The sequence below is a fragment of the Argiope bruennichi genome, chromosome 8, assembly GCF_947563725.1.
Source record: "Argiope bruennichi chromosome 8, qqArgBrue1.1, whole genome shotgun sequence".
NCBI classification, from domain to species: Eukaryota; Metazoa; Arthropoda; class Arachnida; order Araneae; family Araneidae; genus Argiope; species Argiope bruennichi.
The window spans coordinates 106,015,249-106,038,943 of NC_079158.1; the positions used below are offsets into that span (position 1 = coordinate 106,015,249).

The 23,695-nt window shown below is 27.7% G+C and overlaps 1 protein-coding gene across 1 annotated transcript in view; it reads right to left on the bottom strand.

Moving 5' to 3' along the window:
* The window catches only part of LOC129981029 (uncharacterized), a 272,688-nt gene that overhangs the window by 64,419 nt on the left and 184,574 nt on the right, over positions 1-23,695 (bottom strand). The gene's annotated exons all lie outside the window — the stretch shown is intronic.

A 23,695-nucleotide genomic window follows, 5' to 3' on the forward strand; every position in this document is an offset into this window, starting at 1 on the left:
ATTTTTAACGCCACTAATTTTGATGCAAATTTTGCGTTATATATTAGGCTTCCTGAATATATAGTATGATTCAACAAAAAAAATCTTTTATAAATTTATATTTTAAAGATTCTTTCATTACAAAAATTTTTAAAAATGGTGTTTAACAAAAAAATTACAGTCGAAATATTTTTATCTTAAACATACTATTTCATTTGCATTTCGTGATAAAAAATGCTTCTACTAATTCATCAGAATCTAGGTTATAATTGCATAAAACATTTACTAAATAATCCGCTTAATGGGGAGCTAAAATGTTCTAGGACAAAGTTATTTAAGTTATCAGAATATTTTGAAATGAAGATTTTATTTCCCAAATAAATTAATTTATGATAATTTTTCTAAATTTTAATACTATCACTCCATTTTTAAATTTTGTTCACTTTCTATTTCGATTAATAAAATTCGACCGACTAATGAAAATTGTTCAACTTGTATTGAAGTACATTTGAACTCTAACACTAACCATTAGTAAAATATACATCTCAATGATGCAAATATATCGAGAAAAGTTTTATATAGATATATAACACGTCTCAAGGTAAACATTTTCTTACATTAAATTAAAATGATCTTTAGTGAAAAAATATTTAAATCTGAATTTGGAGAAGAAAAATTAGCTCACGATACAGTGACTTATAATAAAACAGGAAAGCGCAATTAAAAATAATACGCAAATTACTTAAGTTCTTTTTCCTGAAGAAGTCATTTTACATTTGTTTATTAAATAATACATCAATAACTTAAACTTATATTAAATCCTTTCTGCCTTTCAAAAAATGAGTTACTTTATTTGTTTCAATCAATCCATGTTGCGTATTTTTAGTTTGCGATCAAAAATTGTGAAATTAATACTTATTTACTTAAAATAAGATGTCAATAACCTACATTTACGAAGCACTGTTAATTACAAAGCTATGTATACAGTAAAATTTAAAACTGTGAAAGTCGTTTAACAATACTTCTTAGCCGTGTCTAAGCAACCAAAGACAGAAATTTAGAAAGTGACTGGAAAGAATTGGTATTTATTTAATTGACATCCGTACTTAAAATAAACTTTGAATGCCATTTTTACTAGATTACAATATTACGTAGTTAAAATTTCGGATTTCAGTTCCAAAAACAGTTTTATTCTAATTATTTTTTTATTCATTTGTTTACAATTTTCATAATTTTTACTATCCTTTCGTACTAAACTTTGAACTGGATTAAGAACAAAATTATTTGCAAAAAATTATTGCGCAGAAAGGCATTACAGTTTTAATGTCAATAAAGCAATATCTTATTGGTTATGATTATATCAGATATTATTTATAGAATAGTAACTAAAAACAGGTATGATTTATTTTTCAATCACATGAAAAAAGGAAACATAAAGATAATAAGAATAATGTTTTAAAGAAAAAAAATTACCTTTTCTGCTTTTGTCATTTTATTCTTTTTTTATAAGATGCACAGAAATCTTCTTGCAAAAAAAATGGAAACAATTCTTTATTTAAAGTAGGATTTCCTTAGAAAAAAAATTCGATTCTTTTAATAACATTCGAGTTCAGTTTAATAAGCTGTAGACTATTTTTAATAAACGGGATATTTATGTTGCCAAGAAAAACAAGGAAAGAAAAACAAAAAGAATTATTCTAAAAAAATCGTTTGCTTACTTAATCAATTTTTTTTCCAGATAAAAAAAATTAATTAAGTAAGCAAACGATCATTGATTAAGTAAGTTTGTTTCGTTGAATAACGATATTAATAATTTAAATAATGTGAGTATTAAAAATTTTTGTAAAAATTATATTAATATTGCATTAAACAAAAATTACATAATACATCTTTATTATGGAAATAAATATTTTTGTAACTGAATTAAAAATTAATGTTATTTTCAAATTCTTGCAGCATTACTTTAAATCTTCTTAACTTTATTTTCTCATTTTATAACTTTCTTCCCTAAAGGGGAAAAAAACCTATTTTAAAAAGCCTACTGTATGTTTTAAAAACTTTCCAAATACAAGCAATTTAAATTTGGCAGCTAGATCTGTACTTAAAGTCGAAGAAGCCAACTCACGTTCGCTATTTATGACGTCATCGTAACTGAAAGCCAAGACCTCTTCAAGTTTTGAAGATTCTTTTCTCACTTTTAGCTTTCTTCCCAGATTACTATCTTTCTCTTTTCAATCTTAATTTGCAGTTGTTGTGATGATGTCTCACGATTTGCCGTTGTTCTCGCAAGAATAGCTTCTTCAACTGATGACTTTCGAAGCAAACTCGAAACTGTTTCAGAGAACTTTTAAAGACACTGAAATAGTATGTTTGATCGAATTGTTAACAGACGTTCCATAAGTGAGCATATTCATTAAATCCATCGTATTTACATTTATATACAAATTTACTCAATTTATTGATTAATAACCACTTTTCACCTCCTCTTTCTTGTTCATACACTGTTCACAAAAATATAGAATATTTAAAAATGACTTAGATAAATCAATATATATATACGTAGAATATTTACATGGTGAGATAAAAAAAAAGAATATTTGGTTTTTTATATTTATTGTATATTTGTTCTTTTAAGCGGAGACATAAAAAAAGAAAATTATAGGATGTAGCAAAATTTTTTGCTTAATTTTACAAAAAAAAAAAAAAAAAAAAAAAAAATAGAAATTTTACTCTGTAGAATGCTTTGACTGATTTTTTTTTTCATCTTTCAGAATTCGCTATTGACATTAATTATATTATCAATCTATAAGCATTATCATGATAAATTCACAATTTGCTTCTTATTCCATCATATTCATTTTTAAATAGCCTTAATATTTATGACCAAACTATAATGAACAGATTAAACTTAAAAATTCATTATTTGTAAATAAGATTATAATTTTAAATGCGTTTCCATGCAAAGAAATTACTTTCAAGCATAAAAGTTTTTAAAAACTAGAAAAGAAATAAACTAAAATTATGTTTTAATTCAAATAATTTACTTTCATATAAAGTTATGAAATGGAATTATCTGATTATGAACAAAAAAGTATTGCACCAAAATTCTAAAACTAAATCTATATAAATAGAAGGGGAAGAAATATCTTCAGCAGTAAATACTGGAAAATAATTGCTAAAAATCATCAGTTTATCTCTCCTCAGTAATGCCGTTAATGAAAATTTGTTAACTCTCAAAATTAACATTTCTCTTTTTCTTTTTCTTTTTTTTTTCGTATACGTTGTCAAGAGCTTATTAATTCTACTTAATTTTCCTATTGTACTTTTGTGCTTGTGGTTTGTGAAAAAAGAAATAATGAAATTTTTGCGTTTAAAATATTCCACTTAACTTCCTTAGGTGTAAACTACATAAACTTTTTCTTTATTTCGAAATTTGATTGTGAAACACATATTTCATTTTATAAGATGTTTTGAAACCTAAAGAAACTGTTTAGACAATGTATGTCTTCCTCTGGAAATGTGCAAAATCATAAAAGAAAATAATAATAATAATAAGTGTTTCCTTTTTTATTTATTTATTTTTTGTGAGGGGAAAAAATTTAGTGTTTCGCTTGATGATTATTTCCAGCAGAAAGGTAAGTCTACTAAATACAATCTGAAGCCAATTCACATTTTTGTTGCTATTATTTCTATATTTATACACGCCCTCAATTAAAATTACTGATCCGATAAGCCATTTCAGTCTTGAAATAAAAAGAGAGCTAAATAAAATTTGGAAAATTTTAATTTTCGTTTTAGGCCATTCTTATTTTAACAAATCAACGCGCAATATAAGCAGTTTCTAACTAAAAATGACAAATTAGTGTAAGGCATTTTACTTCGTTTTCTTCTTGCTTGAATAAGTTTGTTTAGTTTTTATATCGTTACTAGAGTGATCATCAAAAGCATATAAGTTCTAGTTAATTAAAGAGAGTTCTATTGAACTACGACAGAAGAATATAAAATTGAGAGTGAACTGACCCAAAAAATATGTCCCAGATCACAAAAGACAACTAGAAAAGAGACGACCAACTAATCTCTCTTCAGAAAATAGGTGACAAAGAAAAAATGTACATTTGGTACATATAAAATATGAAGACTGGTATTGCAATATAAGATCCTTGAATTTCGTTTTGTATATTTCTTTTAGATTTTGTAATTAACATTTATCAGCCACTGTCCCCATACAAGCTGCAGCTTCACTGACAATATCTGCTTTAGTTAGTATAACTCTATCTTCTCTCATCATTTATTAAACATATATCGCAATATTCTTAGCATGCCTCATTGACTGAAGCGTATGTAGGTTTAAAATACTATTAGGTGCTTGCTTGTGTATTTTTGGCACATCTATTGATAAACATGTAAAGTATCTGTATAAACGACAATAGTTTTAGATTTTACTAATTTACTATTACTTTATTGTTATCATTTTGAAAGATTTCCATTTAGTATTATTGAGTTAATCAGGGTGTAAAGACCCCAATCATGGAACTCTCCAAATTGCTTTGCAATGAATTTTCGACTAAACTAAAAAAGAATTTTCGACTTTCAACTAAAAAAGCAATGAATTTTCGACATTCATTGCTTTTTTAGTTTGATTTGAAGAAATCTGTTGTAGAAGACCATCAGACGCTTTTGGAAACTTATAAAGATGCTGTTTCGTTATATTCCAATTGTCGTTTTGGTTTCAACGATTTAAGATTGGTGATTTCGATGTTAATGACAAAGAACGGCATGGAAGACCAAAAAAAAAATCGAAGACAATCAATTGCAAGACTTATTGGACAGAAATGGGGAAAAGTTGTAGAAAATGATGGAAAGTATTTGTATTGATATATATTGTATAAATTTGTCTCAATAAATTCTTTTTCAAAGTGAAAAAAAATGATCGAAATACATACAAGAACCTAATATTTTAAACTGGCCCAAGCTATCCTTGTAAAATAGCGAAATAAAATGCTTGAAAGCTTGACAAACTCGGCCCAATTGTTGAGACTAGGCAACCATTGATGATATATATAGGGGCTAAAAGCTTTCGCATAAAATAAAAGGTTGTAAAATCGATAGAGTTATTTGGGTTAACGAATTATTTCTTTGTTGTTATGAATTATTTTAAATATATAATTGAATTGTTTTCAATTGGGATCTAATTTTGGATTAAAAAAATAGTAGATAGAACAACTTAAACTGGACGCAGAGAGTTTCATACAATAAAAATTAAGAAACAGCATACAAATCTGGAGAATGGAGGAAATTGAATACCAGCAGCTTTCTAACCAGGGCATCAATCAGCGGTGTGCAATTTCACTTTGTTCTCGCATATCGTGCATTGAGAATGGTATTCCTCCCCTTCGACCTTGCTCTGATTTTGAGCCCAAATTATGACTAAAAGAGCGCAAAAATGTCGGTCGAGAGCTGCGAGATAGATCAATAACAATTACCTTCCTACGCACACTTCTTCAATTTTAGATACGTTTTCAGACAGATTAATTCTGTACGGGGTCCGCTGCATTATTTTTTCCAGTCTTGATATGATGACCATGACGGGAAACACTCGTAGAGGGAATTAGATTTTTACTATGAGAAACCTTCATTCAATATTCAGAAAGCAAAAGCGACATAAAAAATAATGATGGAAAAATTACCACGGATTAGTCACTGAAGTGACCGTTTATCACAGAAAGGCAAATGTCAGTCCGACAACGTTATTTTATATTTCAGGCTACCTGATTACGTCAGAATTGTTTTGTTTGCATTCAAAAGACAATTTTTTCCCCTGTTGTTTACAAAATATGTTAAATAAAAGTAGATGCAAAAATAGCAATGGTGATGCCTTTTTTTTTCAAGTAAAGTGGCTTCAACAAAATTTCACCACATGGTTTTTTATGATACTAGTAACTTAAAAATAGTTAAGAAAATAAATTACCTCATTTTTAAAAAAGAAAATAATTATTTTCAATAATTAATACATCTAAAAAACTTCAAAATACTTTCAAAGTGATTAGCAAGCGAAATATGGGTTTGCTTCTCAAACATAAAAAAATTTTTAGCTAATAATATGCTAAAATTAAAATGTATTTTAATATAAAGAAGCACTTTCTATTTGTGCCTCGATAGATAATTTCTAAATTATTAGAAAATAAACATATAATTCTAATTAAAAGGATTTAAATAACATAAAAAATTCATTTTATATTATTTAAATCAAAAAATACATTGCTGAAAAAATACAAACATTCTTCTGGTCTTATAAATGATATTTAGTAAAATGTTTTTGACATACTTCCATTTTAGACAAGCAAATATTTTAACTGATCTGTGTGTAAAACGAACTGAATTATAAAACTTTAAATATACATATTTTGGAAAACTTCAGATCATTTATTTAATCGATACTTAAAGCATGTTTATTCATTTATAAACTAGTGATATTCAAAGCTCCATAAATCAGTTATGTTTGTCTACAGAAGCGTAGGACATTTTTTTGTTTAAAATGTTATAATGTCAAAAATATTTTACTTAAGAGGACTACAGAAAATGTATGGAATTCTAGACTTTAAAATGCTTTCCACAATTCATATATTGACTCAAACAATGTAAAATATAATTCTTTATGTTACTTAAAATATTTTCCTGTTGCTAATGCATGCCTACCTATAACTGGTTTGAAATTAGCCGTTGGACCCTAATTAGAATTTTGACATATTCCAGTTTTTATCAAAAATTTCTTTACAGAAATACTTTTCAAACTTGAAAGAATTGATTATTGTTAGTCTAGAAGAGAAGGGGTTTCATTTCAAGCTAGAAAACTGAGTTTAAACTAATTTTTTTATCAGCATAATTTTAAAGTTTCCTTTTCCTTTTTTATGCAACACGAGATTACTTTTTGAAAATTTTAGAGTATACGGCTATTTTATTTCGCCACCACAATTCATTCTGCATTTTACAAGCGAATTGACAGATTTTAATATTAATTTCAATGTATGATAATTCACAAATATTAATACGCGAATGTTCTGTTTGCGTTTTAAATCTACAGTGCATCATGTAGCCATTTTGCTGCATGTTTTTATATCCTATAAGCTTCCCATGACTGTTCCAAAGGGCAATAATGAGTGTTTAGAAATCCGTTTTTAAATTCTTTTCGATTAACATTTGTAGAAAAGACCGATTTATGGCAATAGCGGTACTAGAATTAGATTTAAACTCGAAACTCGGGAAAATACCAAGATGGCTATTATATGAATAGTTCTACCATTAAAAATAATATCACAGTATTCTTTTTTTTGTTGCATTGTAAAAAATACATTGGTAAAAAATGGCTTTTATTTTTGTTGCAGAATTGTTATAATGTGATTTGTGTCACTAGGATATTGCTTATTTCATAATCCAGCCATCCGCAATTTCTTTTTCTTTTTTTAATTTCACGAAGACAAATAATCTGAAAATACTTTTAATAATTTTTCTAAACTATATGAAACTATTCAAAACATATATTTTTTGTAACAAAATAAAGAGTCATGCATTCTAGGATTAAAATCAGAAAGAATATTATGAATCATAAGTATTATTAAAACAAAACAGCTGTCTTGCATTAATTTCTTAACTATGGATCTAACATGGTATATTCACTAAAAAAAAGCCAAAAAAGATTAAAAATAAATTTAAAACTTTTTAAAGCAAACAATTTTTTTTCTGAAACTTCTGTTTATAAAGTAGGAATGTCTACTTCAGAAAAAACAACAACATATGCTACGTCGAGGACTTCTTGAAATGCAGGTAGACTTCCGCCGAATGCCTGAACCATCTGCTCCATTAAGGTAAGTAACGAGGAAATTGAAATTTACTGGTAACTCATTCTGAATTCTGCGTAAGAGTTCTGAAACTCTGGGACGAGGCAAGGTTTTATAATAGCTCATTTGTACCATGTCGACACAAATAACTCGCGCAAAAGATTACAACTACTGCCATTTTAATCACTTATAGTTTCGGAACATCGCAGAACAATAGAGCTATTTTTTTTTCTTTTTCATGTAGCGTTTGATCCTTTTTTGATTGCATTGCTACAACTAACACGTAATTAGCAGATTCTGAATGACTGCTATATTTGCTGAGCTACTGAAAGGGTTAATGCAAGAAGACTATATCTAAAATGTGATTTAATCCAGCCAAGAACATCTTCAAAGTAAGCCAGCAGAATATTATTTATATTAAGAAGAAATGATCACAAGAAATATTTCTTTTTGTGCGTTGTTTATAACTAAATTATTAAAACAAACATAATTCAGTCATATAAAAAAGTTTAAAAAGCACTAGTTTTACCTCATTTGTTAGATCTTCTATTTGATTGACACAAATACAGAAAAGAACACAAATTTCGGAAAGAGGTACAAATACGGAATAGGTAGATTTTTCCTTTGTTAAAGGCTACAACCAAGTGCGAATAATGTAAAAAGTTTTTTAAGCCGCCATTAACTTAGTATTATATATGCTATAGCATTATGTTTTAAAAAGATTAAATTCATTCTTTTTGGAAATGAAAATTTGAATGACCAAATTCGGAAAATGTTCTCTAGATTCTTTAGAAAGTGTTCGATTATTCTTTTCTTATTGATTATTTTCATATATAACTTTATTTCTCAGCTAGTGATACTTTTAATGCGCCCATAAAACACCTTTGACGTTTAACTTTTTCTATAATTAATCCAAATCCAGATTCCAGAATTTGTCATCTCAAAAAAAAAACAAGAAATAAAGATTTTCAAAAGAAGAATCAAATGATGATTCTCAAGGGTCATTCAGCATTACATATTAAGCATACCTGCATTCTAATCAATTTGGCATACTTAGTATCCCTGCATACTAATCAATCTAGTACACTAAGCATCTCTGAAACAAAAACTTTTGAATTTGATGAAATATTTCGTAAAACAATTTCTTGAAATCGTCAAGGGAGCTACGATTGATTATAAATCAGCCTAATGATTATTATGTAAAGAATAGGCTGGCACAGAATCTGTTAATTGCTCTAAAGATAGTTCTATTTACAATAGTTGCAAAAATTAAACAGCATTCTATAATTTTTGCCTGCATTCCTTAGAATGCCACTCATAATTTAAATTCTTCATCATAAATGTATTTTCTTTAATTAAAAATTAGTTATATTATGACTTATTATTTTATTATTAATAAAACACTTTATAATATTTTTTTCAAGTTTCGCTTAAAGTTTTGAAGTACTCCATTTATATAGTTAACAATTTGTATAAAAAATTATTTTAAATTATTATTGACTATTTCTAGTTACAAAGCCATTATTTTGTAAAAAGTTAACAAATAATTTATTGAAAAAATCAGCAACAAAATTTTTCAAATATCAACATTTTTGCCAAAGGTATCCCATATTTTATCGCTTCCTTTAGAATAAATATGGTGAGAACAGCATGCGAATTTTAAAATTCAAATAATTCATTTTTCAAGCATTTTATCGTGAAACTAGAACCAAATTTAACAAAGAATGCCTAAAGGTCATTATATTTCCAAGCAAAGCTGGAAAAAAAAAGATAGAAATCAAAAAATATACAAAAAGAAAGAATATTTTACTAATGAATTTACAAAATGGCGCTTCAACACATATAAAAATTTCTTAATGAAGAAGATATTACTTTAAATTTAATATTACGTAATGATAAATTTAATATTATATGACAAAAGATATTTTGACAAATAGGGTTTAAACATTGGAAATGAATGGACCAAAAATAATAAAAATTGAAGGACTTCTTTAATAGCTTTAAAAAATTATTACATCAATATAATATAGAAATGCAAAAAAAAAAAAAAAATATATCCATATTGTATTTCTAATTTGCGAACTTCTAATTGCGTGCTGATTGGTCAATAATTAAAACTTCCCATTTCTAAATTTAAAAAAATAAATAAGTTATATAAAAATGGGCAATAATAGTCCCGAGTATTTCTTTCGGAAAGCAGCTTCATTTCCCATCAAAGAGATATAAACTTACATTGGATTGTTCTGCCGATCTGGCCACGAAGCTTCAAACTTACATTGGAATCATTCTGATTTAAAATACCATCTGCTTACTAAAAGTAAAATTGCAGACGATAAAAGGTTTTGTGTATAAAAACGTTTTCATGTTTATAAAAGCAGCAGCTGACAAACTTTCATTGCTAAGGATTAAAATATTTTCATATCTAGTATTTTTTAAAGCAAATAATTTCTTTATAATATGTGATAACGCAATGCCTTTTATTGTCGAAAAAATGTTTTTAAATTAAGATGAGAATATCAATTGAGCTGAACAATTAAAAAAAATATCTGATGGATAATTTTCTCCTTAAGTTATTAATATTTATAAAATAAAAAGGATTTGAATACGCATTCTGGGGCAATTAATTAAACTGTTACTTTTTTATTATTAAATTTAAAATTTACCAAATTAAAAATAGTTTCAATTATAAACTGTTAATCGACTGCAAATATTTGTTTTTCTTTTAATATTCTTAAAAATTATGTTAACGTGTTCTTGCAACAGTTTTTTTTAATATTATTATTATTTCTCTATGTGTTCTCTTGTTCTACAGAAGTAAAAATATCATTATGAATTGTGCATGAAATTAATAATCAAACAATGGAAATTACAAAAAAATTACATGGCAATTTTTATAAATGGAAACCTAATTTTTTAAATTTTAATCTGATTTAAAAATAGTTTTTATGAGAGAATATTTTTTTTTTAAATATCACAGAAAAACGCCAAAATTTTGCTTACTGTCTAATCAATTGAATATTTAATGAACGTTTGAAAATATTCTTACTCTTGCTTTAAATAATAAATGAGTAATGCTTAAATCAGCCCGAGTTATTTAGTGAAAGATATGAAATATGCATAGCAACAACGACTTTTATTCTTATTAAGAATTTTTACGAGGGAAAAAGACATGAAAATATCTTTATTCTAAGTATTATCGAACAAATCAGCAAATCTATACTTATAATAAAGCTCAGTGTGTGTGTGTGTGTGTGTGTGTGTGTGTGTGTGTGTGTGTGTGTGTGTGTGTGTTGGCGCTCTACAGGCCAGGTCATTTGACATACAGCTATCAAATTTGGTACATGTATACCTTAGAGATCGAAAATGTGCCCCTGGGGTCCCTTTTTTTGAAATTTTAATCATTAATTAAAAACTAACTTTCCCGCCAAAAAAATCTTCCATTTTCCCCACCGCCAAATGAGTAAGGCTTCCGGGTTTTTTTTCTCCCAACAGTAATGAGGCTAGGGTTAACATTTTTCGGCGGATTATTTCAAACGATTCTGTTTATTCTCTTAATGTTTTATGCATTTAAAATTAAACATTGTTAATGAATCCATGTTTCAGATTCATTCTGAAGTACTTTTGAATTAAAATAACACAGAATAAAGGAAATTAAAAATGTATAATCTGCATAGCGTTACCCCTACTGGCGTAGAAAAATTCACGCATTTGCATTACCGGAGCTGGCGAAGAAAATTCACGCATGCGCATTCTGATTATTGCCATGACAATCGTTATCAACGGATGATTTAAATTATTTTTAGGTTAGTTACATGCTTTTGTAAGTGAATTGTATTTATGTTAGTTATATATTTTTTTGTATATGCTTATAGTTTTAAGTACATCGTTTTTTAAGTAGATTTTTTTTAACCTGTTTTCAATTATTTAAATTATTTTTAGGTTAGTTGCATGCTTTTGTAATTAAATTGTATTTATGTTAGTTATATATATTTTTTGTATATGCTTATAGTTTTAAGTACATCGTTTTTTAAGTAGTTTTTTAAACCTGTTTTTGACCGATTATTTTAAACGATTCATTTTATTTTCTTAAAGTTTGATGCATTTAAAATTAAACATTGTTAATGAATCGATCTGTTCATGATGAATCTGAGAAAATTTTGTTGACAAATTCTTGAGATATTACATAACTTAAGAAAGATACTCTTTAGTGCCCATAAAGTTTAAACGCTCAGTGACTCTATTATCAGTAATCATGTTATTAAAAAAAATGCTTTGTTTCAGTAAAAAATATTATATTAATTGCAGTTTAGTCATTTCCATTTTAAATTTAAGCATAAATTCTACCGGAACTAACAGAAAATAAGATAGATACATATTATGTAATGGCTGAAGGACTTTATATTATTATGAGTGAATTACATGACTATCAAAATTTGAAGCTTTAAAATATTTGATGAAGAAGCTATTAAAGTAGGAATTACATCAAATATTTAATTATTAAAATTTTAACAAGCATTAAGATTGGCGAACCGGCTGGTCGCCAAAGGCGGCTAGTAATAAATTAAAAAAAGTTATTACAAACATCATATTTGTTTTTTTCTTTAAGCCCCAGCATTTTCAAAAATTATATAACACTTTTTAAGCTAAAATTTAAATTCTTAAATTGTACTAAAGAATTAAAGAGTTATCGGGGCTAAATTAAGAATTAAAATTACTGCATATAAAAAATAGAGATGCAGTTATTTTATTTCTAAAATAATTTGATTTTTTTTAAAAAGATAAATATAGTTCTCAGTTCAAACGTTTTTATAATGTTAGATCAATGTACGAATAAAACTCATAGTTCTAAAAAATTAGAGTAACATTTTATTCGGGTACATCGCCACTTTCTAAATCCAATATTACCCTGAAATTGACTCCCATCCAACACTTTTTACCCGAAATGCATTTCATCTCCATGCACCATAGATCAGTTAACATGACGACCCGATCATTTGATTTGATTTTACCTCTTTTGCTACGCTTTGAACATCAAGGACATAGAAGTCTTTTTTCCCCCCCATTTTCCTCTGCGGCATTTTTGACAGATCAGAAAAAAAAATGGGAAAAATCGCTATGTTTTGTTGAAGTGAATAATGATTGAAACAGACCCATTGATGGAAGAACAAAAGTAATTTACATCCCTTTACTTGTATGTTGAAACAGACCCATTGATAGAAGAACAAAATAATTCACATTGCTTTACATGGTGTCGTATCATTGAGTTTCTCTTTTAAAGAGCCTTCAATGAGAAATTTTTCGCCATTGGTACTTTTCAAGAATTTATGAAAAATGTTACTGAAAAAAGATAAAGTACTTCATTTTCGAGAACAGTTCTATATGCCGGGTTATTCTTGGTTTTTGTTTATAGATTCTAATAATTTTCCCAATACTTAATTAATAAGAGATAATTAATAAATTTCCAATTTTGAACTCAATGTTCAGAACTTTCAATATTATTTTTCTTTGTGAGCACAATGCATAATATATGTTTTTAAAAGATTGATATAATACAAATTTTAAAAATTAACCGCTGAAGAATTCTTTTTCACAATTTTTACAGTGAATTAAATGCTCATCGCATACGTAAGCACTGAATGCATTTACTCATAAGGCAAAGAATACACCGAATGTATATATGCATTGACAATACATAAAATTTCAGTGTATCAGATATCTTTTTCTCAGTCTCAGTTCCATATGATAATTTTTAAAAAATATTACCCAGTTCTAGATGTAAACTCTTACTACTTTTAGTTCGAATGATAAAAGGTTCGGATTAAATTCAAATTCCCGTCTTGCACCTGTTCCCAAATTCTAAAATATTCTAACTGAAGTTCAAATAATCTGTTCACTTTAATGTCATTGAATTCAGAAGTAGATCTACATTACTCTTCTTTAAGAAATAACAAAATGCCATTAACAATTTGAAATCTATTATGCATCTTCTCTGAGTATATTTTTCCAGATAAAAAAAATCGTTGAATCATTGCATATATATAAATTTGATAAATTTTGTCAATTATTTTAGTCATTTTTCTCTGTAATTATTACAAATGCTACGTTTAATGGCTATTTGACAATAAGCCTGCTGCAGTCAAGTCTTAACTTATTTAATGAACATATCTGTTATATTTTGACTAAAGGAGTAGAAATAATTGAATTAATCTAAAGCACTTCTTGGTGAAATTTGTTTCCGGTCTAAGAAGTAAAGTATCTAAACTTTATTATTAATGTAGAAACACTGTTATAAAAAAAGAAAACTTATTCTCATTTTAAGTATATTTAAAACTAGCCGCTTTTGGCGACCAGCCGGTTCGCCAATCTTAATGTTGGTTTAAATTTTAATAATTAAATATTTTATGTAATTTCTACTTTAATAGCTTCTTCATCAAAATATTTTAGAACTTCAAATTTTGATAGTCATATAATTCACTCATAATATTTTAAAAGATTCAGCCATAACGTAATATGGATCTCTCTAATTTTCTGTTAGCTTCCGTAGAATTTATGCCTTAAATTAAAGTGGAAATTATTAATCTCCAATTAATATAATAATATTTTTTGCTAAAACAAAGCATTTTTTAATAATATGATTACTGAAAACAGAGTCACTGAGCATTTAAAAATTATGAGCATTAAAGAATATCTTTCTTAATTTATGTAATATCTCAAGAATTCATCAACAAAATTTTCTCAGATTCATCATGAGCAGATCGATTCATTAACAATATTTAATTTTAAAGGCATCAAACACTCAGAAAATAAACATAATAGTTTAAAATAATCGGTCGAAAACAGGTTAAAAAAACTGCTTAAAAACCGATATGCTTAAAACTATAAGCATATACAAAAAATATATATAACTAATATAAATAAAATTTAATTACAAAAGCATGCAACTAACCTAAAAATAATTTAAATCAAGTCAACATCCGTTGAAAATTTTTGTCAACAATCAGAACACAATGCGCATGCGTGAATTTTCAACGCCAATTATGGTAACGCAAATGCGTGAATTTTTCTACGCCAGTTAACGCTATGCAGATTAGAAATTTTTAATTTCCTTTATTCTGTTTTATTTTAATTCAAAAGTACTTTAGAATGAATCTGAAAGATCGATTAATTAACAATGTTTAATTTTAAATGCATCAAACATTAAGAAAATAAACAGAATCGTTTGAAATAATCGGCCGAAAAATCTTAAGCCTAGCCTGATTAGCGTGAGAAAAAAAACTGAAGCCTTACTCATTTGGCGGTGGGGAAATAAAAAGATTTTTTTGGCGGTAAAGTTAGTTTTTAATTAATAATTAAAATTCTAATTAAAAATTAAAAAAAAGGGACTTCATGTGCACATTCCCGGTCTCCAAGGTAAACATGTACCAAATTTGGTAGCTGTAGATCAAACGGTCTGGCCTGTAGAGCGCCAACACACACAGACACATTGAGCTTTATATAAGTATAGATGTATTATGTATGTTTTTTTTTTACTCAATTGAATGATGTTTTAAAGCGCATCCTCACATAAAACATTTATATAAAATTATCTCTTTTTAGTTTGTAAGAATTTATTCTTGCATTAAATTTGAAAACTTCATTAAAATTTAGAATTTGTATTATTTGATTACACAATCTTAAAAATAAACAAATGCTTTATTATTTCTATGGATTTAATTACTTTTATTAAAAAATAAAAAAAATATGGTCCTGTGTATTTAAACCAGAGGTTCTATTAAAAAATATTTTTAAATCTCTATTTTATATTAACCTTTTCATAATAATTTTTCTAATTTCATACAAGACTTATTAACTTCAATTGTTGCAATAGTTCGCAGGAAAAAATAACATGCAGCACATATCAATACCATAAAATAAAGCAGTACAAAACTTTACAACAATCGAACATAAAATGGTATAGTTTGCTTTCAGATTATAAACGCTACATTCAATGAATAAAATGTAATGATCATCTCAACTTCCCTTTTTATTTCACCCGCTCTCAGTCCAGATTTGTTTGTTGCACAAAAACGAAAAATAAATTCATTCTTTCTTGGCTGTTATTTTGTTTTTCTGGAATAGCGTATTCTCTTGAAAGCGTAGCGCCTCTTTTTCCCCCATTGTGGAAAGCAAGCAACTGGCAACGCACCCTAGGGAATGTGGCCAAAATCTCAATACCACAGAATAATCCGAGCCAAAATGTGGCCTCGTGGAACATATAATGAGAGGTAATCAATATTTTTATATCATAATAACAGGATTTGCGCAGAAAAGCCCTTTTTTCCCTTCAGGAATTGGACTTTCTGCTGGCATTTGCATAGGAGCATAGAACATATCATCAGAAATAGAGTACAAGATGGATAGTTCTATGTCAGAAATGTTTTATTAGTAATAAGTAATTATATCACCATTTTTGTTTCACTAAGTTGGGGAGTAATTGGATTTTGAGTTATTTTATTAATTTAGGGAAGCAAATTTCTGCTCTCGTTCAGCTTAGAATGGGGTCAAACCAACTTGAAGCGCAGCAAAATTAATTACCTGAAATTTGCATTCTGTATAGGATAAATAAATGAACTTTCTCTTGTAAAGTGAAATTAAATTTTCAAATGATACTTTAAACAATGAATTGTTTAAGGTTTCGTAGAATTAATATGTTGATCAGTCGGAATTGTTTCTGAAACAGTCAAATTTATCACAAAAATTGCAAAAACCCTAAAGAATGAAGTCGAAAACAATCGGTAGTAAGGAATAAATAAAACATTCCAATGAATTTAACTGAAAATTACAAACAATCACTCTGTCTTGATATGATTGATTATTTGAATTTTAGACTTAAAGGATAGGGGATTCTAGGAATGATTGTATATTTTTCAGAATTTAATAAAACTTTATTTAAACATTTTCAGTCCATTTTTTACATAAAAAATGTTGCTAAACAATCTTAATTAAATTGGTGACAATTCAATGAATGCATATTAAAAAAAACGGTAATTTGAAAGGGCACAAGTTAAAATTCCGAGATGCTGTGCGGTAAAAGTTTAAACCTAAAACTAATCGATTAATGTCTGTTCTTTAATTATTTAAAGAGTTAATAACGGCTGAGCAAATATTTTATGAGAATAAATGAATTATTTTTTCGTGCACGAACATAGGAAAAGTACTCTAATTTTCAAGAAATCCCGTCAATACTATTGGCATTTGGTCCTTATAACTAAATAAATGTATTTTAATTTTGTCTAATTCCTTCTAAAGAAAACCCTTTTCTAAACTCATGCATAATTTTCTTTCCTGTATTCTGAACATTAATAAAATCGAACATTTATTGGCCATATTTGCAACATTCTTTTAAATTCTTTGGCCATATAAACAAAAATTCTTTCTTTGTTTCCGCTCCATCTAGGGAAAAAATATATATTTCTGTAAAAGTTACAGTGTAAAGTAAAAGTGTCTGTAGCGAAAAAAAAAATACTAATTTATATAGCAGACGAAAAATAGCACGTAATTTTCAGTTTTCAAGCTAATATTATTTTCTTTTTAATTTTACAAATTGAAATAAAAGTCGTTTGCTCATTCTTGACTACATAATTCCGCAATAAAATGTTTCTAACTGCATTAGTCGGCATCCTGGCATAGGGGTAGCGCGTCTTCCCCGTGATCTGAGCGTCCTGGGTTCGAGTCCCCTTTAGGGCATGGTTGTTCTTCATCTGATATCTCTGTGAGATGTGTGAATGTGCCCCCATGCTGTGAAAGCGAATGTGATGCATGAGTATTGAAGATTACTCTTGGCCCTAGTTAACGCTACTGAAAAACAAGAGACGCACCCGCAACTTAAATTCGCTTGTTTCTAATGGCAAGTGCCATTAGAAACAACAACAATTAGCTGCATTAAAACTGGCATTACATTTATTTCTACAAGATTTGTTAAATTTGAATGCTTTTAATAATAATCCAGTTTTTGTTAGGAGTATCTGATAGATAATTTCGTTTTAAGCCTAAAATTTTCTTAAAGATTTTATGCATATCGTTATACATAATTTCATAATTTTTTCTGCCCAATTCTGCCCAACAATGAGCTACAACAATATAGTTTATATTTGATTAATTGTTCAGTTTTTCAGATTATATAAGGCAATAATAATCTTAAAAAATCAAAAACGAAACAAATTAAGTGTTTTTGGTTTCTTATAGCTAGAATTGCAAGAAATTAAAAAATTATAACAAATAGAAAGAGCCAGAGATCATTAATTTTGTAAAAGTTATAAGCAATTATGATAAGTAAAACATATGTATTAGTTGAAAGGAACAACATTAGATACATTTGGATAAAACAAATATAATGAAACAGGTGTAAATCTCCAACAATTGTTAAAATAAATCCCAAAGCACATTTATAAAGGTTGCCCAAAATTAACTCAAGATTTGAATTTGCCACCATTCGTTCAATAAAGTGTTGGCAAACCTATTAATATAAACTACTGATAGTTTAGAGTTAGTAACTGATAGTTTAGAGTTAGTAAAAATGGAGAGTTACACGATAGAACAACGTGTTTTCCTTGTTGACTAATATTTCAAAATAAATGAATTGCCACAGTTCAATTTAAGAATTGGCCAGATAGATCGTGTGATTTAACACCATCGGATTTCCTTTTCTGGGGTTATTTGAAGTCAAATATCTATGCCAAAAAGCCCCACAAGCACGCATGCTTTGAAGGAAGAAATTCAACGCTGCATTAACGAAATCCAAGCTTGTTTATGCAAAATGGTTATGGAAAATTACGACAAAAGAGTGCGTATGTGCGAGTAACGCCGTGGAGGTCATTTGCCCTATGTGTTATTCCATACTTAACCTATCCTGTGTTCTTTACAATTCAATAAAAATTTAGCAATTTAAAGAAAAACTTTTTTATTTTATTCAAACTTTGCACTAACACGTTGTTCTACCGTGTAACGCTCCATTTTTACTAACCCTAAACTATCAGCTGTCAAACGGTTCTTTTTAATAGAGTTGTCAACACTTCACTGCTTGAATGGTGGCAAATTCTGATTCAAATTTTGCGACACCCTTTTCTCACCTGCCTTCGTATATTAAATATTAAATCATTCGAATATAATATATACAAAATATATTCTCGCAAATTATTTTGAAAAAGAAAAGAAAGAAAGATTCTCCGTCATATCTTCCCGTTGGTTCCACAGAGAAAAAAAAATGGCCAAAAGAACTCCATTGGCATCTGGAGAAAGTCCCGATGGCGAAGTATTTCCGCCTCAATAAAAACATTTATTTTCTTACCCTCACAATGGCCACCATAATATCCCTCAAGGCTTCCGTAAAATGCAATTTTTCTTTTCCACCGGAGTTGTAAAAGAAGTGCACTGCTTTCAGGATTTCGATACTGCATACTTGGGGGAATCGATAAACTCACTTCACGTGGCGACTTCTTTCGGGAATGTGCCCGTGATTTAACGAGATATGTTTTACAAATGATCACATTTCGGTGAAAAGAATATTCGCGCCCCTAATAAAACACCCCTGCTCCCCCTTCTTGGGCGGTTTTCATAAAAAAGCTATCTACGACGATGACCTTTAAAAAGTGTGGTGGAATTTCAATGCAAGAATGTTTTTCAACATATCTTTATAAGTATTTTTCTTTCATTTAAATTAACTTATATAGAATGTTAGTTGCGTCATATGGGTAAATGGCATTCAGGGCTTAGAATGTTTTTTTTTTTTTTTTTTTTTTTTTTCCTTCTTGGTACCATCAGTGTCCTGGAAAGTCTCTTCTCAAAATATTTCACTTTAAAGCCTACAAATATTTTGACTGCATAACACTCCACCTCCATTGGCATAACAACCCTCATCTCTTTCTGATCTGGAAGAGTTTTGAAATTTTGACGCTTATATGATCTAATTACAAAAGCATTATTTTAATATTTTCAGAAATTAATTATTAGTTCATCTATTAATTAAATTAAATTTTGATTCATGGATTAATTTTGATTCACAGAGAGAAATTTTATTTCTTCATTTAATTAAGCCATAAGCAGTGAATTTTTGAAAAAATTATTTGAAGACTACATGATCTTTATAATACTAAATTAAGGAAGAAAAAAATAAAAAAAATATATAAAAATAAAAAATATTTTACATTTTCCAGTACGCTATTAAAAGTGTGTGTGTGTGTTCTTTATTAAATTAGTATGAAAGAAAGGTTTGCATTTGTTCCAAAGTTTCCTGAAAAATAAAGCTTCAAAATCTACAGAAATTACCAAATTCAGAATCTGTGCAAACAAAACGTACTCAAAAGGAAGAAAATTTCCAAAATTAATTAGAAATTGACGCAGAATGTGGATTATACATTTTTGTTACTTAGTGAAAAAGTTTTTTTTTTTAATTTTCTTATTAGATATTTATTTAAAGATAAATTATTAGAAATGGTAAAGCTTTTCCTCGATAACTTCAATGCAAATTATCTCTCCAATGCTACTTTTCCCCCATTTCAAAATTTAAAAAATGAACTTTTCAAGGATATCAATTTTATTTCTGTGAAATTTGCTTTCTGCTTTTATCAAATTTTATAGCACATTTTTAAGTATATTCTACTACAAAACTTCTCGTTTTTTTAGTTACAGTGTTCATACACCCTCTCGTTGCAATGCCATATTTTGTGCACACATTTTTTTTTTCTCAATTTTCATTTTCTTTCCAAGTTTATGTTCCACCACATAAGAAGGAAAGAAAATGCTTAATGGTATCAATTCACAAGGCATCACAATTTTGTGGCAAACGTAAATAATCATCCGTACAATGGCATCACATTCTTTTTTCTTGCTTCAAAATCAGCAATGGATTGCGAAACTAAAGTGGCGCGTCGGGCTCACTCGGGCTCTATTCATATTATCTCATCACAGCCCAAAAATTTCCCAGTGATATACCTATTCATACAATTTTAGGTAAAAACCAACAACAAAATTAAATCTACTCTAAATAAGGCATTAAATATTCTTGGACATTTGTTAATTCTAATTGTCATATTCTATCTAATCAATATATATATCATTCACAGTTTTAAAATTTTCTATCTTCGTTAAACTATTTCTGCTGTGTTTAAAATAATATATGCTTTAGATAAGAACAGGAAATTTTCGGCTATAAATTTACTATTCATTATGTCCTACGAATATATTAATTTTTTAAATGTGACTAATCGAATTTTTAGTTTTCCATCCCCTGGTAACAACATCCAAGCTATGCCATTGCCGCTGATAACATTGCCTATTGTTTTATGGTTTGATAAACTTTTAACCCTGAATTTTTAATCTTGTCCTAAATTTTATATTTTCTTTCTATTTATTCAACCTTTTCTTCAGGGAGATAAGAATTATGCTAACTAAAAAGTGATACTTTGCAAAAGTAATTTTTTTTAAAAAAATATTTTTACTAATATTTATTTATTTGGTTTCCAGGTAACAATTGGACAATTTTCTTGTTTTTTTTTTATTTTTTTTTTATTGATTATCATGACTGCAAAAAAAAAACCAGCAAATGTTTTTTTCTAATTCATCGTTTTACTATGCATGTAAAATTTGCAGTTTGCAGATAAAGAACCAGTAATGGTCTTGTCAGCATTTTACAATGCAATATGATTGAACCCGCTATCACGTATTGATCTTAAATGCTCTTCAAGAACCATGAATGCTCTTTAGTCTGACAGTAAATTTAGTCACATTAGTGCGTGGAAAGCACTACTGAAAAAGGTAGTATTTTCACAGTTTTCATCCACAGTCAATATTGGTTGAACAAAATTTGATTAATCTAGTTCAACCCCTAATGTTAAACACATTTTTTTTTCATGCAAGATAATGCTTTTCCTATTCTGAAGAGAAAAGGATAAATTAATAAATCCATTAACTCAATTTTTTTCAGGGTTCAGCCGGATAAGTTATATATATAGGAACAAAAAGTTGTGTAACAGTATAATTATATTCAAATTATGTTTTATTTTGAAAATATTTTACATTTTTGAAAAATGGATATCTTTATAAAGTGTTCAATAAAAAACAAAAGATTGAGTAAGTAACAGATCGTTATTATATACTCTAAATTATATATTTATATACGGTATTTCATTACTATATAAAAACTCAATCGAAAACTTAATGCTTCAAATATTTCATTTCTATTCTCTTCAACTTACGGAAGAATTTCAAATTTGTTCACTTGTAAAGAAACGAAGTACACAAAACATACTTTCTACTATACACAATATTGACACTGATATATATATATATATATATATATATATATATATATATATATATATAGAGAGAGAGAGAGAGAGAGAGAGAGAGAATGAAACTAAACTGTCAGGAGCACCAAATATGGCTTTGACGCTGAGTGGGGTACTTAAAATTCCCAAGTCCTTGAATGGGGATGGTGACAGCTAATGGATTAAAGTTAATTCCGAGTCCTGATCTGTGAAATAAAATGTTGGGCTATATTTTGCTTTTCAATAAAGAATATTCTAATTTGGAATCTTAGTAGGTGGAATTTTTATCATCTATGCAATTTTTTAATGCTTCTTTAAGAAACACCATAAATATCCCGTTATCTCAGTTGACTGGAACCGTAATCACTTCCGATCATTTAATTAATAGAGATAAAAGCAAAAATTATTCCTTCTTTTTTTTTTCTGATAAAGTTATCCTAAATTATTTATACGATATATAGAAATAAGGCCGCGAACAATAATATGTATTCATATTTCAATATCTTCATGTATTAATTACGTAACTCTATAATAGGAATCGCAAATATAACTTTTTTTAATTTCTCCCATGACTTTTTAAGTTATTTTCAGAAGAAAATTTTTACCCTGCCCAACAATACTAAGCTTTCTCATATATTTACAGTGCAATTTTTCTATGAAAATGCCTGTGGTCTGATCTGCTCATACTACAATAATATGTTTAAGAGTTAACTTTGTTTTCTTTTGTTTTGTATTGATCGATCTAGATTTTTGTATTTTTAATTTGTATTTCGATCTAGATAAATTCGGGGATTGCAAAAAATTACCTCACGACAATGGGCTCTTACAACCTACTACTCTGTGAAAATCAACTCTAACTTCGAAGCATTTTTCCAAAAAATTTGCTGGCTTTAAAAAAAAAATTAAAACACATAGATCGATTTACAAGTATTGGCTCAATTAACAGAGATTTCAGCTATTAGATACTCGAGTAACCCAGGCTTTAGAATATACGAATGTTATGTGTAATTCAACGAAGAAAGATTCTAGGCATTTAAATACAACAATAAATATTGAAGCACATAGACCATACATACTCATATTCTTAAAATTGGGATTTTACCAGATATTAGAGTCAGATCCTCTAATCAAGACACTAATAATAAGAGGATGATAATAACTACTTCAAATAATTATAAAAAAAATTATTATTTTCAAATTCTTTTATAGCATTGGAACTCGTAATTTTGTGGTAAATATCAACTCTCAGTTAATTGTTTCTAAATAGTAATTCATTATTTTAAATAGAAAGGAATTATTCTTTTTTTTAATCTAATTCATCAGATAACAAATTAGCTGTTTAACTTATAAAATAGAAAACAATTGCTTCAAAACTATTTTTACTTATTATTTAATTAGAACAAATTTTTATCACCTAGATTTCAATTTTCGTTTTATTAAAAACGCAATAATAATTTGTTTTGCAAACTTAATACTTCGAAGTCCACATTAAATTTGAAATTTTTTTGATAAAATACGGAAAAAGAACTAAACCTAAAAGTTAGTTCTTTTAAGTTTAGTCCTTTTCAATCAAAATTT